This window comes from Triticum dicoccoides, chromosome 1A (genome assembly GCF_002162155.2).
Source record: "Triticum dicoccoides isolate Atlit2015 ecotype Zavitan chromosome 1A, WEW_v2.0, whole genome shotgun sequence".
NCBI lineage: Eukaryota > Viridiplantae > Streptophyta > Magnoliopsida > Poales > Poaceae > Triticum > Triticum dicoccoides.
In genome coordinates, this window is record NC_041380.1 from 239591523 (window position 1) to 239608632 (window position 17110).

A 17110-nucleotide genomic window follows, 5' to 3' on the forward strand; every position below is an offset into this window, starting at 1 on the left:
CACAAGCTCTCACGGTCAAGAAGGATATTCCTTCTCCAGGGACAATCCGATCAGACTCGGAATTCCGGTTACAAGACATCTCGACAATGGTAAAACAAGACCACCAAAGCCACCTAGATGTGCCAACAAATCCCGATAGGAGCTGCACATATCTCGTTCTCAGGGCACACCGGATGAGAAAGACGTCGGGTTGGCATAAACCCTGGTGGCCCACGGGGCGCCGGACATCGCTCAGGTTGGACCAACACTTAGAGAAGCACTGGCCCGGGGGGGTTAAAATAAAGATGACCCTTGGGTTGGCCGACCCAAGGGAAAGAAAAGGCTAGGTGGCAAATGGTAAGACCAATGTTGGGCCTTGCTGGAGGAGTTTTATTCAAGGCGAACTATCAAGGGGTTCCCATTATAACCCAACCCTTTACCAAGTATATAGATGCATTAATTAAATAAGAGATATTGTGATATCCCAACAAAATATCCAAGTTCCAACAAGGAACAAACTCCAATCTTCACCTGCAACTAACAACGCTATAAGAGGGGCTGAGCAAAGCGGTAACATAGCCAAACAACGGTTTGCTAGGACAAGGTGGGTTAGAGGCTTGGCTGAGCAATATGGGAGGCATGATATAGCAAGTGGTAGGTATCGCAACATAGGCATAGCAATAGAGCGAGCAAGTAGCAAGCAAACATAGAAGTGAATTCGAGGGTATGGTCATCTTGCCTGAGATCCCGCAAGGAAGAAGAACGAGTCCATGAAGAAGACAAACGGACGTAGACGAACGGATCCTCACAAACGCGACGTTATCAGAACCAACCCGAAGAAGCAACACCGGAAAGAAGCACACAACATAGTAAACAACCATCACATAAACATGGCATGATGCACAACAAGTATGATGCATGTCCGATTTAAATATGCATGGCATGGCAAAGTGCATAAACAATCCTACAAATTAAGTGGAGCTCAATATGCAACTCCGTTGCATAGTGACGAAACACCACGTGACTTATTTAGTTCTCTCTCGTTTATGTACCCAACAATATTAAATGTTGATTAACATGGCAAAAGGTGAAGCATATGAAAACTACCTATCTACGCAAGTTTAAATGAGGCCGGAACAACAAGCAACAAGTCCGGGGAATCCTCATGTGCATATTTATGGATTTGGTACTATTCTTCCCTAGGCACAATTTTAGAGTTTTTAAACATGCAAAGTAAAGCCATCATGTTAAACTAGGCATTTTTCCACCCCATTTCCATATAAAGTTTATTAGGTTTGGAGCTACGGTTAAATAGTTATGAATTAAAGCATTTTAGCATGTCATATGGGCAAAATTACACAAACAGAATTTTAAACATGGATGAAAGTTGCAAATCATGAAACTAGACAAAATTCTAGGCAAGTTACATATATAATTTAATTGGATCCGATGCACGGTTGTGGAGTTATTATATGCATGAAGTTTAGGGACTTTTCTGCAAATCGGTAAACCTCTGGATAAATAGACAAATTCGCAGCAGCGAGAAAAAAACACTACGGGCCGAATCTGGTGCACTGCTGGGCTGAATAGAGAGGAGGGGCTAGAGCTATGCTCACATTGGACCAACGGCCAGAAGCGGAGAAGGCCTGGCGCTGGCTGCGGGCCACGGAGGCAGATCGAGCCGAGGCAGGGTATAGTCAACGCGCTCGGGAGTGCTGACCCCATCGATGTAGGCGCGCGGCTGGAGACGAACAGGGGTCACGCTAGGGGAAGTAGGGCTCGAAGCAGCGGGGTTAGCGCTGGTCGTTGTCGACCCTACATGCAGAAGCAGGGGAGGCCGGGGATGAGGGCTTTGGGAGGTCGATCCGGGCCGGATCCGGTCGCCTCCGAGGCTTGGGCGCGCCAGAGCTTCGAGCTAGAGACGGCGGACGACATCCATGACCATGGCGGTTCGAGGACTTGGCGAAGCAGAGGGAGGTGGATACGCAGCGGCAGGGATGTAGCACGAGGACGGCGATGTCGAAACCCTTTCCATAGCGGCAGAGAGGGAGCAGAGAGATTAGGGAGGTGGGAGAAGGAGGAAGGAAAAGGTGAATGGCGGCGAGGGCTGGCCTGCTGCTGCTGCTCGGGTGGCCGTCGACCACCGGCGAGGCAGAGGCGCGGGGACGAGGAGGCACAGCCTCGTGCGTATCCTCGGGCACGCGGGCGTGGAGAAGGAGCTCGAGCTCCTGGTTGCTGCTGGTCGAGGAGGGCCGTGGGAATCTCTGGTTGGAGGGGATGGATCGATGGAATTGGGGGCGACGAGTGGTTGGCCCGATTGGAAAATCAAGGAAGGGTTTTGGATCGGGAGGGGATCTCGATGAGGATTTGGAAAGTGGCGGCGCGAGGGGGAAGGATGGGACAACTCTCCTTGATTTTAGTGTTGGACTGATACATATATAGCATGTGGATATTTGGGTAGGGGCTACCTCGTCCCTCCGATCGTAATCGGCAGTCGAGAAAAAAATATGTTAGGAAGTCCAATTAACAAAACGGAGACGTTTTGTAGATGTTTGGGGATGATCCGGACCCAACTGTGACGACTGCCCTGGTCGGGTCCGGGGAAGTTTCGGACGCGCACGCGAGGGGTTCGATGCACTGTACAGAGACGGTTTCGGGGCCTGGCAGTTGTCAGTGGACTGTGCAGAAAGCTTTGGGCTGACAGAAGAGAAGAGAGAGAGACCCGGCGACTGTTTCCGGAGAGCGAAAACGTCCGATGTTTGACCGACTATAATGTCGCTATAGTTACCGCTGGGCTATCAAACGAACTCCGAATGTGACGAAACTTGGCAGGCGGCCTACCTACAACATAACAACACCACATGCCACCTTTCATCCCATTCCAAGAACATTTTCCGGCCTCTTATAAAATAAAATATCGGACATGCCACGGGCGCGTGCAAGTGTGTCTGGGCTCAGAACGGACAACGAAGAGAACTGGCAGACCCAGACGAATGCATGTTTTGAAAACATGATGATGCAATGCACATGATGACATGGCAAGATGCAACACGCAAGCAAATGACAAGGCAACAACAGCGAATAACTGGAAGACACCTGGCGCAACGGTCTCGGGGCGTTACACTGCAATTACCAAGTGATCAAGATGAAGACAAAAGATCTACTACTCTTGAAGAAGTAAAAGAAGCTGTTGTAGATGAACTTGAAGAACCAGAAATTCATTTGCCCATCATCATACAAGAGTGTGATGTAGCAGGTTTATCCAATCCTCTCAATGACATGCATCCTTGTAATCTCTTTGATACTACCTTGCATTGCACGATGCCATCACTTAAGCTAGACTTGAAAAACTGTTTGCTTGGCCATGATCATACATACCCTGTTATTGGCATTTCTCTCATTTATGCTGACACTTATTCTCCTCATGTTAGACCTATGCTTAATGATAAATATCATCCTTATGCTAGCATTGAGCTTACTGATTTCTACCATCCGAAACATCTGCTTTATAGCTATGCTTATGTAATTGGATATTCGATTGATGACTTGGAGGGTATTATCCCTACCACTTGCATTGTCTCTTTCATTGAGTGCTCTTTCAGGTTCTTGCTTGTGCACGAATCACTACATGCTAACCAGGTTCGAGGTGACATCCCTTGGGATCCCGGTGGAGTCAGAGCATGGCGATGAGGAGAAGCAATGGGGCACACATATGGAAGAGAGGAGCTGGAGCGTGCACGAGGAAGCAAAAGGAGAGGAGTCGCAATGCAAGAGGATGTGAGATGATCGAGTGAGTGCTACATGATCAAAACCCGGTTAGCTGTTTCACGTCCCCAATCTGAATATATCATCCATTGATACATGCTGAAATCAATTGCTAGTTGGGTTGCTTGAGCCAGTTATTACTTGTTGTCAAGCTGAAATTCACCATGGCATCGTCCTTGATCTGAATTTGTGAACTTGATTTCTGAATGCCTTGTAAACTAGTGATCTACACCATGCGTGCTTGGATGAAATTAGTGAGAACTATTAATTTTGAGTGCTCAAATCCCTAGTACACTAGAAAACTTCGTCATTTTCTGCATTTACTATGATATACCTAGATCACCATGTTTAGATGTTGAATTTGTGCTAAGTGTGTTCCCATTGAGAGCAATCACCTAACCACTATGGATTAGCATGCTATGTTCCCTGGATAGGTAGCATGTGAACCAGACATGGAGAAGTGAGGATTCCTGTTTTTGTGCTTATGTGTTGTTCATTAAAAAAAGTATTTCTTATAATGAATAATTATCTGATCTTACCTAACAGTAGCATGTCATGTTCCCTGGATCGGTGGCTTGTGAAATCTAGTTGGATCAGATAGGAGTTAATTATATTATAAAAAAATTGTAATTGTCGAACCAGGTGTATACCATGTTCTCGGGATCGGTGGTATGTTCCTTTGGGGAGACAAACAAAAAAACTAATAATTGGTCGAGCCAGGTGTATACCATGTTCTCGAGATCGGTGGTATGTTCCTTTGGTGAGACCGATAAAATATTATCATTGCTTCCTTCAAATTCAATAATGTTATGTTCCTGGTATTAAGTTTCTTTTTTGGGGATCATGCTCTCTTTAGGAACCCTTTGGTGCAGTCAGCACTTGAACTTGTTGATCCACTTTTATCATTATAAAGGTTTAAAATAATTGAGTCTACTAGTATCCTATTTCTTTGTAGCACTCTTAACCATTGATTTTCACTAGCTAAGTCCAAAGCATGCATTGTTTGGAGATCTACTTCACTGGACATTCTCCAGTCAGCTCACTGTTCATTATCTAGCTCTTGCCATATTCCTTTGCTTGAGGACAAGCAAAAGTTTAAGTGTGGGGGAACTTGATAAGCACATTTCATATATATAATTTTGGCATACAAATATACCATTTATTGAGTTCTGACCATCAATTCTTGCTAAGAAATACCGAATATTTGAATGATAATCATACAAGAGCATGTTGACTAGTGAATTGTTTCTTTTGCAGAAAAGTGCGCAAAGGCACTATAATTGTCAAGACGTTCTACTATGTGGCTAACGAGAAGAGAGAAGGGCATGAAAGAAGTGAAGAAAGGGACCTGAGCATGAAGGAAAGAAGAAACCGAGGGCCAAAACTCAAGAAAGAAGGGATCTACCTGAGGCAAAAGAAGAAAAGGAGAAGGGCCAAAATTGCAAAGTGGCAGATGAGAGGAGGGGTCAAAATCCCTAGCGGCAGCCGATGCCCATTGGGCTGGCCACATCTCTCTCTCTCCCTCACCCCTCCTTCTCCACCTCCGGCCGCTGCCGCGGCCAGGCCATCGTGGCGGCGTGCCAACAGCACCCCCACCATTACGTCGCACCATCAGCTCCACTTTGCCGCCAAGCCATCCATCCACCACACCACCAGCAGCCTCCATCCACCGCCACACCTCGTCTTCCCAATCTAACGCGCGTCTAGTCCTCGGCGCGACTCCACTCCTTCTCCATCTCTCTCTGCTGCCTTTCTTCTCTTACCTCTGCTGCTACCTACTGTTTCGCCTCGCCTTCCTCAACCTTCCGCTGATCCTCCCATCTTCAACCTGTAATTCTTCTACGTACTTCGTCCCTTGCTGTTGTTCCTCTCCTCTTCACCTGCTGCGATCTCTCTCTCCCACATCTTTGCTGCTGTCCTTGCTGAACCCTCCACGCTGCTGCTCCTCCTTCTTCTTCTCCCCAAAACTGTTGCTGCTCCCACTTCCCATGTCCTTACTGCTACTGTTCTTGCGCCCATGTTGCTGCTCCTCTCACAACACTGCATGGCCTAGGCTGAAGCTTTTCTCTGAACTCAAACTAATGTTGCTTCTCTTCTCTCTTTCATTCTTGCAAATTTCTGAAAAGGTGGACCTTGTGTACTATTCTGAACACCCAATTTGTGCCCTTTTTTATGTATTCATTTCTGCTATATATGTGAAATTGTGAGTTGTTAAGCTGATCATTTTCGAGTAGACTTGTACTGCCATATATTGCGAGTCATCTATATTTATAAATTCGTGCTTGTGGTTAATTCTAGTAACCGTGGTGTTGCATATTCGTGATTGTGGTTAATTCTAGTATATGTGGTGTTGCATATTCATGATTGTGGTTAATTCTCTGAATTTCTGTAAACATTGAGAAGTGTATGTGTTGTAATGTTCAGATCAGACTAGTACTTGAGGTTGCTATTTGTTCAGTATCATACTTGTAAGATATAGTGCTTGTTATGTGTGATCAGTGCTAGCTTTGTCCTTTTGACATATATGTTGGTGATGTGAAGGTTCTTTCTCTCGTCACACAATTATGTTTCTTCCCCTTGTTATATGTTAGCAAGTTATATAAATGTTCATGTCTTTTCAATTCCCTTTTGTCATTGATGTTTGTCTATGTTAGTGTTTTAGTTTCTCAAGCATTACGAAAATACCAAAAAGATTGTTGAAGATAATCTGAACCTCCCTTGCTTCTTTGTCATTTCCTTTGTTGATGATCCTTGTTAGAGTTAGGTTTATTTCTTGTCTTCATCACGCAATATCATGTTACCTAGCTTTAGCCGAGCGTAGCCGCTGATCGCCTAGTCCCTGTGGGGAACACAACATCCACAGTTTGGGCATGAAAACCCCACTGTACTTACAATGGATCAACGAGTGATATTATTATACTCCTTATACTCTAGAATGGTCTAAATCTCTCTATTTATTCCACCCATAAAGCGTGCAAGCATAGCTTCATTCTCCTCAACAATACCACATCTAATCATGCCTGTTTGTAATTCCTGATAATATTCTTCTACAGATTTTTTTCCTTGTCTTAAACCCTACAATTTTTGAATTAATTCACGTTGATAATATGGTGGAACCCAACGAGTACGCATAGCAGTTTTCAAAGCAGCCCAAGTAGCTGGAATAGGATATAATCTACAATGTTCAGACCACCAAACACATGCAAAGCTAGTGAAAGCACAAACAGTAGCAGGAACACGTCTCTCCTTAGGATATTGTAAACATGTAAATCGTTGTTCAGTTTCAAACTCCCAAGTAAGATATATATCAGGAACATATCTACCCTCAAATGGTGGAATATTCAATTTCAGTTTAGGAAGATGGTCATGATCTCGTACCTGAGGGGGAGCCCTACCATTGCCATTATTTGCATGTGGACGACCTGGTGGTTGTGGTGCTGGTGGTTGCACGTAGTTTTGATTTTGATCAACCTCATCCTCGTACTCTCCTGCATAATCATCCTCCTCCGCATCAGTAGCAGGAGCCACAGAAGTATCAACAGCAACACCAACAGTTTGGCCAGGCGCAAGAGGGACACGGCTCGCTCGGCGGAGGGCTGTTTTACGACATGGAGGTAGTCGTTGTTGTTGTGGTTGTTGTAGTTGTTGTTGTAGAGGTGCGTTAGGTGCAACCAGTGGTGGTGGTGGAAGATGCGCGAGCAATTCATTAAACTTGTTATCGAGCTTTGTTTCGAACGTCTTCTCCATGCCATCTATCTTCTCCATGGCCTCTTCAAATCTGTTTAGCACATCTTGCACCTGTCCACTCATCATTTGCTGAAATTTATCATGCAACTCCTTATTCGTCATGTTCTCCCACTCAGTCTCGTCGGCTTGTGATCCTGCCATGGTTAGTAGCAATAGAAACACACAAGAATATGATCCTACAGAGTACTAACAAGAGATGGTGGTGGGTGTCACAAATCCGTCAAGCAAATCTCAATTTCTTACCAGTTCTTACCCAGCAGCAGGCGGTGATCGGCAACCGTCGTAGTCAAAACTCTCAAAGCTTGGATAGATTGATTACCAGGGAGAGTCAAACACATGACGTAGATGTATGTGGAGCTGGGAAGGCTTATAATATGGTAGCAAAAAGGGTCGGCAATAATCAATTCAGAGATGCAAAGTTGAATAAACGCTCAACGACGGTACTGTGCTGGTCCTAGGCTAGACCATGCTAGAGACGCGATCCTAGAACACTAACAAAATCACGAGTTGCACATAAACAAGGGAGATGCACACTCTAGAATTTTTTTTCGCTCTGTTTTTTTGGCGCTCCTTTTCCCCCTTTTTGCGAAAAATTACTGTAATGGCGAGTGTCTCAAAACTATTCCCTCGTCAAACTGATAGGATGGGAATGAAATTTTTTTTGACTTTTTTTAAGAAATCAGGGCAGCGATGATGAAAAAGTGTGACAAAAAATCAATATGATGGCACGTGGCTCAAAAGACTCAGAAACGCCTAAATATAGGATAGGGAAAACATATTTTGCCTAAGAACTGTCCGGGGGTCCCCAGACAATTTTTTTTCCGAAACCTACTCATGCAAGGAAACACGAATCGGAAATTAGACGGATCTCGATAACAAACCTAATATGAAAGGAACTCGGATTGGTGGTGGATGTAGAGTGGTAGGATACGGCAGCGGTGGTGGTATGTGGATATGGATTGGTGGTGGTATATGGATACGGAATGGTGGTGGTATATGGATACAGATTGGTGATGGTATATGGAGATGGATCGATGGCGGATAAGTGGTGGTGGTAGATGGCAGGGGCGATGATGATGGTGCGGCGGCGGCATGACAACTTATGACCAGAACTCGAAACTCTAAAAGACTAGACTCTAAGACCAGCAACTAGACATGACAATGCAACCGCAAATTCAACAAAGCAAAATACTGAGAAGACTAGGCAAAGGCTCAGACTGGTTCGGATATGATGAAGTAACCCTAATTTTTTTGGGATTTTTCATGGACTGTAGGTATGAAGAACAGACTAGATCTAAACTATGAAAAACTATAAAATCTCACCGGGCAACCTGAAAATCTAATACCACTTGATAGAGGCGAAGGTGTCCCGATGTTTCGATGAGATGGTGGCTATCGTTTTTGGTGGGAGTCGACCTTGACGATCTGACTACGAATGTGCGAGACGTCGCGCCTTAGCAATCGCTAAACCAACTTCCGAGGGTTATTGACCACGCCGGAGCACAATCAACCTGACCACGAGGGTCTGTTTCCTGCGAGCAAACGAAGAACAAGCAAGAAAGTAATATTGCAATCTAGATATTGCGAATATAAGAGGAAAACTTTATTGATCAAGGTGGGGTTCTGTGCCGCCTTTGTATGGTCATTGAGCACAAACAAAGTACGTGAAGTTGCAGCTATGGCAAACTTTAATCTAAACAAAACCCAAAGTTTAAATGATTCCCTAAGGGCTATATATATGGAGGAAGAGGGGGGAATTTCGTGGCCCTTGGAGGCGGGGTCCGAAACCAACCCTATCTCTTGTTTCCCCACACATACGGACTCTAAAAACAGCCTATACTTAAGTATTACAAAAATACATGGGCCTGGCCCAATAATAAAGTGACGCATCACCTAGAATAGCCACTGGACGAAATTTATGAAGTGGCATCTTGTATATTTCATCCAAGGCTTCATGCACCCCTTATGGTGGCTTCAAAGTCCTGAAATCATCACTTGTAACTCCGTTCTTGATCCCCATGCGCATGCCATCATGTCCATGCTTGGTCTTGCTCTAGTGTTCACCCCTCTTATCCATGCCAGGCCCTTCATTTGTAAGCAAAACAAATGTATCCAATTTAGGCAGCAGCATATTCTCATGAACATTAGAATCATTACCAAGAAACGAATGTACGTGATAATTTAATTGGTGTGAACAAGCTCTAGTAATTGGTCCAGTATGTATAGCAGCAGGGGCTGTGGGTGAAACACTGGTATTGATGTCCTCATCATCCTCCCCTTCTTGAAATGAAGTCATCCTCGATGGAAGCTCATCTTCCTTACCCAAATAAGGCTTCAAATCTGCAATGTTAAAAGTGGGACTAACCCCAAAATCTGCTGGCAGCTCAAGTTTATATGCATTATCATTTATTCTCTTTAACACCTTAAAAGGACCATCAGCACGTGGCATTAGCTTTGATTTGCACGAATTAGGAAATCTATCCTTACGCAAATGTAACCAAACAAGATTTCCAGGTGCAAACACAACATGTTTTCTACCCTTATCTCCAGCAAGTTTATATTTTGCATTCATACGCTCAATGTTTTCCTTAGTTAACTCATGCATTTTTTAAATCAATTCAGCACATTCTTTAGCACCATAATTAACCTTCTTCGAAGATGGAAGAGGCAACAAATCAATAGGTGCACGAGGTAGGAAACCATACACAATTTCAAAAGGGCACATCTTAGTAGTAGAATGCATTGAACGATTATAAGAAAATTCAATATGAGGCAAGCATTCTTCCCACATTTTCTTATTATTATTCGAAACAACCCTAAGCATAGTAGACAATGTTCTATTGACTCCTTTAGTTTGTCCATCAGTTTGGGGGTGACAAGTAGTACTAAAAAGCAGTTTAGTCCCCAACTTAGCCCATAAACACATCCAAAAGTGGCTAAGAAATTTGGTATCACGATCTAAAACAATAGTATTTGGCACACCATGCAAGCGAATAATTTCACAAAAGAACAAATCAGCAACATTAACAACATCATCGCTTTTATGACATGGTATAAATTGTGCCATTTCTGAGAACCTATCCACGACAACAAATATGCTATCCCTCCCCTTCTTTGTTCGAGGTAAACCTAAAACAAAGTCCATAGATATATCCTCCCATGGAACACTAGGTACAGGCAAAGGCATATATAAACCATGAGGATCGAGTTGTGACTTAGCTTTTTGACATGTAGTGTAGCGAGCAACAAAACGCTCAACATCCCGTCTCATCTTTGGCCAAAAGAAATGTGTAGCAAGTACGTCCTCCGTCTTCTTCACGCCAAAGTGTCCCATTAATCCTCCTCCATGCGTCTCCTGCAACAACAAAAGACGAATGGAGCTAGCCGGAATGCATAGCTTGTTAGCACGAAACACAAATCCATCATTAATGACGAACTTGTTCCACGTTCTTCCTTCTTTACAATTCTGCATTACATCTTTAAAATCAGCATCATGCACATATTGATCTTTGATGGCCTGCAAAGAAAATATTTTGAAGTCAAGTTGTGAAAGCATAGTATAGCATCAAGACAATGCATCAGCAATAACATTTTCTATACACTTCTTCTGTTTAATGACATAAGGGGAAGTCTCAATGAATACAACCCATTTAGCATGTCTACGATTCAGTTTAGCTTGACTTTTAACATGTTTCAAAGATTCATGATCAGAATGTATAACAAATTCTTTGGGCCATAAAATGTTGCCATGTTTCTAAAGTCCAAACAAGAGCATATAATTCTTTATCATAAGTAGAATAATTTAGACTAGGCCCACTCAATTTTTCAGAAAAGTATGCAACAGGTTTGCCATCTTGTAATAACACACCTCCTAATCCAATTCCACTAGCATCACATTCAAGCTCAAAAGTCTTATTAAAATCGGGAAGTTGGAGTAAAGGAGCATGTGTCAACTTACCTTTCAATTCCGTGAAGGCTTCTTCCTATGGGGTACCCCAAACAAAAGGTACATCCTTCTTTGTAAGCTCATTGAGAGGTGCAGCACTGGTGCTGAAATCTCTCACAAAACGCCTATAGAATCCATCGAGGCTAAGAAAACTCCTCACTTGTGTGACCGTTTTGGGCTGCGGCCAACTCTCAATAGCTTCAATCTTGGCTTTATCAACTTCAATTCCCTGTGGAGTAACAACATAGCCAAGAAAATATACTCGGTCGGTGTAGAACATGCACTTCCCAAGGTTACCAAACAAACGTGCATCACGTAGAGCAATAAAAACATCATGTAAATGTTCCCAATGTTCCTCCAAAGATCTACTATAAATTAGTATATCATCAAAATAGACTACCACAAATGTCCAATGAAAGCACGTAAAACTTCGTTCATTAATCTCATGGAAGTACTAGGTGAACCCAAAAGGCATGAATAACCACTCATATAATCCAAACTTAGTTTTAAATGTTGTTTTCCATTCATCTTCCAACTTCATACGAATTTGATGGTATCCACTACGCAAATCAACTTTGGAGAATATTGTAGAGCCACTCAATTCATCAAGCATGTCGTCTAGCCTAGGAATAGGATGACGATAACGAATAGTAATATTATTAATGCCTCTACAATCAACACACATACGCGACGTACCATCCTTTTTCGGCACTAAAAATGATAGGAACATCACAAGGACTAAGGGATTCGCGTATATAACCTTTGTCGAGCAGCTCCTGTACTTGACGCATAATCTCCTTCGTCTCCTCTGGATTGGTACGGTATGGCTCATGGTTGGGTAATGATGCACCGGGAATTAAGTCAATTTGATGCTCAATCCCTCGAATAGGTCGTAATCCTGGTGGCACGTCTTGTGGGAAGACGTCAGCGAACTCCTGCAAAATGTTAGTGACAGCAAGGGCCAAAGAGGAAGGCACATCCTCGAATGAAAATAATGCCTCTTTGCACACAAAAGCATAGAAAACAGATTTGCTAAAATCCATATCATCAATATTAAAGTTGGTGGCAAGTAAACATGCACTTTTCAATTTAATTTCAGAAGCAACACTAGATGGTTTATTATTAGGCTTCATTTGTTGCTCAAATTCTTTTCCCACAATCTGATTTTCACTATTATTTTGCTGCTATTTTGCTTTATTAGCTCTATTAATATCATCTTTCAAAATGGAATCAGGAGTCATAGGAAGCAAAGTAATATTTTTGTCCTTATGAACAAGAGTATACTTATTGTTTCTACAATGGTGTATAGAATTTTTATCAAATTGCCATGGTCTACCAAGTAATAAGGAACATGCTTGCATAGGTACCACATCACAATCAACATAATCAGCATATGTAGAGACACTAAAATGCAGATGAATGGTACGTGTTACCTTAACCTTGCCGCTGTTGTTGAACCATTGGATGTAGTAAGGATGTGGATGCGGTCTTGTGGTGAGAGAAAGCTTCTCCACCATCTCCATGCTAGCCAAGTTGTTGCAGCTCCCTCCATCTATGATGACGCGAATAGAACGTTCCTTCACAACTCCCTTTGTATGGAGCAAATTATGCCTCTGATTTTGCTCAGCTTGTGTAACCTGCACACTCAAGACACGTTGAGCAACTAAACATTCATACCTATCAGCATCTTCAGCAGCCATGTATTGCGTCTCATGATCAGAATCATCTCCACCATGTTATTCATGTGTAATAAGAGCCAAAGTCTCCTCATCATAGTCACTAGCGGACTCATACCCACCATCCTCAGTAGCAATCATCACACGCTAAGATTTGCATTCTCTCGCAAAATGTCCTCTTCCCTTACAACGACGACAAATAATATCACTTGTGTGCCCTGTTGATGCCATGGAAGAAGAAGAGCTCTGCGCAGGCCCGGTAGGTGTTCTCTTAGCAGATAGTGGTGGTTGTGCCTGCTTTCTTGTATCACGGATGGAGGTGGCACCTGATGGAGGTGCTGGAGTAGTGGAAGTAGAGGATGCACGTGGTGTCCATGATGAAGATCGACCTATAGAAAAGTTAGTTCGCGCCAATTCCTGTCGATCCTGCACTTCACATTCAGATTTACAAGCAAGATGGAATAAGCGAGTGATAAGCACATTTCATATATATAATTTTGGCAAACAAATATACCATTTATTGAGATCTGACCATCAATCCTTGCTAATAAATACTGAATATTTGACTGATAATCATACAAGAGCATGTTGACTAGTGCATTGTTTCTTTTGCAGAAAAGTGCGCAAAGGCACTATAATTGTCAAGTCGTTCTACTATGTGGCTAACGAGAAGAGAGAAGGGCATGAAAGAAGTGAAGAAAGGGACCTGAGCATGATGGAAAGAAGAAACCGAGGGCCAAAACTCAAGAAAGAAGGGATCTACTTGAGGCAAAAGAAGAAAAGGAGAAGGGCCAAAATTGCAAAGTGGCAGATCAGAGGAGGGGTCAAAATCCCTAGCGGCAGCCAATCCCCATCGGGCTGGCCACATCTCTCTCTCCCTCACCCCTCCTTCTCCACCTCCGGCCGCTGCCGTGGCCAGCCCATCGTGGCGGCGCGCCAACAGCACCCCCACCATTACCTCGCGCCACCAGCTCCACTTCGCCGCCGCACCATCCATCCACCACACTACCAGCAGCCTCCATCCACCGCCACACCTCGTGTGCCCGATCTGACAGGCGTCTGGTCCTCCGTGCAACTCCACTCCTTCTCCATCTCTCTCTGCTGCCTTTCTTCTCTTACCTCTACTGCTACCTGCTGTTTCGCCTCGCCTTCCTCAACCTTCTGCTGATCCTCCCATCTTCAACCTGCAATTCTTCTACGTCCTTTGTCCCTTGTTGTTGTCCCTCTCCTCTTCACTTGCTGCGATCTCTCTCTCCCACATCTTTGCTGCTGCCCCTGTTGAACCCTCCACGCTGCTGCTGCTCCTTCTTCTTCTCCCCAAAACTGTTGCCGCTCCCACTTCCCACGTCCTTACTGCTGCTATTCTTGCGCCCATGTTGCTACTCCTCTCACGACACTGCATGGCCTAGGCTGAAGCTTTTCTCTGAACTCAAACTACTGTTGTTTCTCTTCTCTCTTTCATTCTTGCAAATTTCTGAAAAGGTGAACCTTGTGTACTATTCTGAACACCCAATTTGTGCCCTTTTTTATGTATTCGTTTCTGCTATATATGTGAAACTGCGAGTTGTTAAGCTGATCAGTTTCGAGTAGACTTGTACTACCATATATTGTGAGTCATATATATTTATAAATTCGTGCTTGTGGTTAATTCTAGTAACTGTGGTGTTGCATATTCGTGATTGTGGTTAATTCTAGTATATGTGGTGTTGCATATTCGTGATTGTGGTTAATTCTCTGAATTTCCGTAAACATTGAGAAGTGTATGTGCTGTAATGTTTAGATCAGACTAGTACTTGAAGTTGCTATTTGTTCAGTATCGTACTTGTAAGATATAGTGCTTGTTATGTGTGATCAGTGCTAGCTTTGTCCCTTTGCATATATGTTGGTGATGTGAAGGTTCTTTCTCTCGTCACACAACTATGTTTCTTCCCCTGTTATATGTTAGCAAGTTATATAAATGTTCATGTCTTTTCAATTCCCTTTTGTCATTGATGTTTGTCTATGTTAGTGTTTTAATTTCTCAAGCATCACGAAAATACCAAAAAGATTGTTGAAGATAATCTGAACCTCCCGTTGCTTCTTTGTCATTTCCTTTGTTGATGATCCTTGTTAGAGTTAGGTTTATTTCTTGTCTTCATCACGCAATATCGTGTTACCTAGCTTTAGCCGAGCGTAGCCGCTGATCGCCTAGTCCCTGTGGATAACACGACATGCACAGTTTGGGCATGAAAAACCCACTGTACTTACAATGGATCATTTTGGCGCCGTTGCTGGGGACTAGCGTCGAGCGATTTTGTTAGGCTATAGACTAGGTTTTTCTTGTTTTTCCCTTTGTGCTATATATATGTGATATATCCCTAACCCCTAACCCTTGTTCAAGTTATTTTCTCTTTCTTTGCTTGGTCATTCTGCAGGTTATTGCATCTTCTTAGATATGGCTTACTATTCAGATCACCATGCTTATGCGAGCAACACTACAAACAGCACAGAAAGTATTCAAGACCTGATAAGTAAGATTTGCCATCGATTAGATGATTTAGCTTGGCAGCGAGAAGTAGTTTTTGAGGATAGGCCTAGCTCTTATGATCCTTATTCTAGAGGCCATCCTTATGTTGCTCCCACCTGCCATATTCGTGGATTTCAGGCCCATTCACCTGCTGAATGTCAGCGTGGTTACTCTCACCCTCCCGATTGTTATGGCATGAGCTTCGCCCCACAGCCTAGCTCACACCAAAACAATTACTCATATGGGTGGCCTGAAAACCAGAATATGTTATATAGGAGCAACAACCTTGAGATCTCACCGTTTGCTTCTAGTAATCATATGCAGGGATTTAGGTATGAAGAGGAGAGCAACAACTATGCACCACAACAATTTTATTCACCTCCTACTCATATACCTCAACACCAGGAGATGTGTCCAATGGAGTTAAATGGTCCTCCACTTGGTCAACCAACAACTCCAGCACATGTTGAGCAATCTCATGCACAAGTGCCCACACAAGATGACTTTGATGATATAGACAAGCTCACATTGCTTAGTCTCGAGTTCACTTGGAGTGTTGAAGATGATCCAATTAGGCCGATGATACTAGAGGAAATGAAGAAGATCAAGAGTGGAAAGAGCTAGTGAAAGAAGTAAGGAAAATTGAGAAGAATATCAATGCCGGGTGCATTATCTCATCCCTCCTTGAGCTAAGTGTTGCTGGGATATCCCTTGTGGTGTGTGAGGTTTCAACACCGTCACATTCAGCTGAGCAAGATAGCGAGAGTCCAGAGGAAGAGACACTTCAGATCCAAGAAGAAATCCTTGAAGACAATGAACAAGATGATCCTGACCTGCATGTAACGACCACGATGCGGCTATATCTCCCACGTGTCGAAGCACGACTTAGAGGCATAACCGCATTGTAAGCAATGTCGCAAGAGGGGTAATCATTACACATCCCATGTACTGAATAAGGAAAGGGGAACATAGTTGGCTTACAATCGCCACTTCACACAATACATGATAATAACATTATAACAACCAGAATACAATCAAGGTCCGACTACGGAACCAAAATAAAAGAAGACTACCCCTAATTCTACAGATCCCCGGTCGTCCCAACTGGGCTCCACTACTGATCAACTAAAACGAAACAACACAACGAACAAGGTCTTCATCGAGCTCCTCCTTGAACTTGGTTGCGCCACCTGCACGATATCATCGGCACCTGCAAACTAGTTTTGGAAGTAATCTGTGAGTCACGGGGACTCAGCAATCTCACATCCTCGCGATCAAGACTATTTAAGCTTATAGGTAGGTAGAAGGTATGTGAGGTGGAGCTGCAGCAAGCACTAGCATATATGGTGCCTAACATACGTAAATGAGAGCGAGAAGAGAAGGCAAAGCACATTCGAGAAATCTATGATCAAGAAGTGATCCTAGACTACTTACGTTCAAGCATAACTCCAACACAGTGTTCACTTCCCGGACTCCGTCGGAAAGAGACCA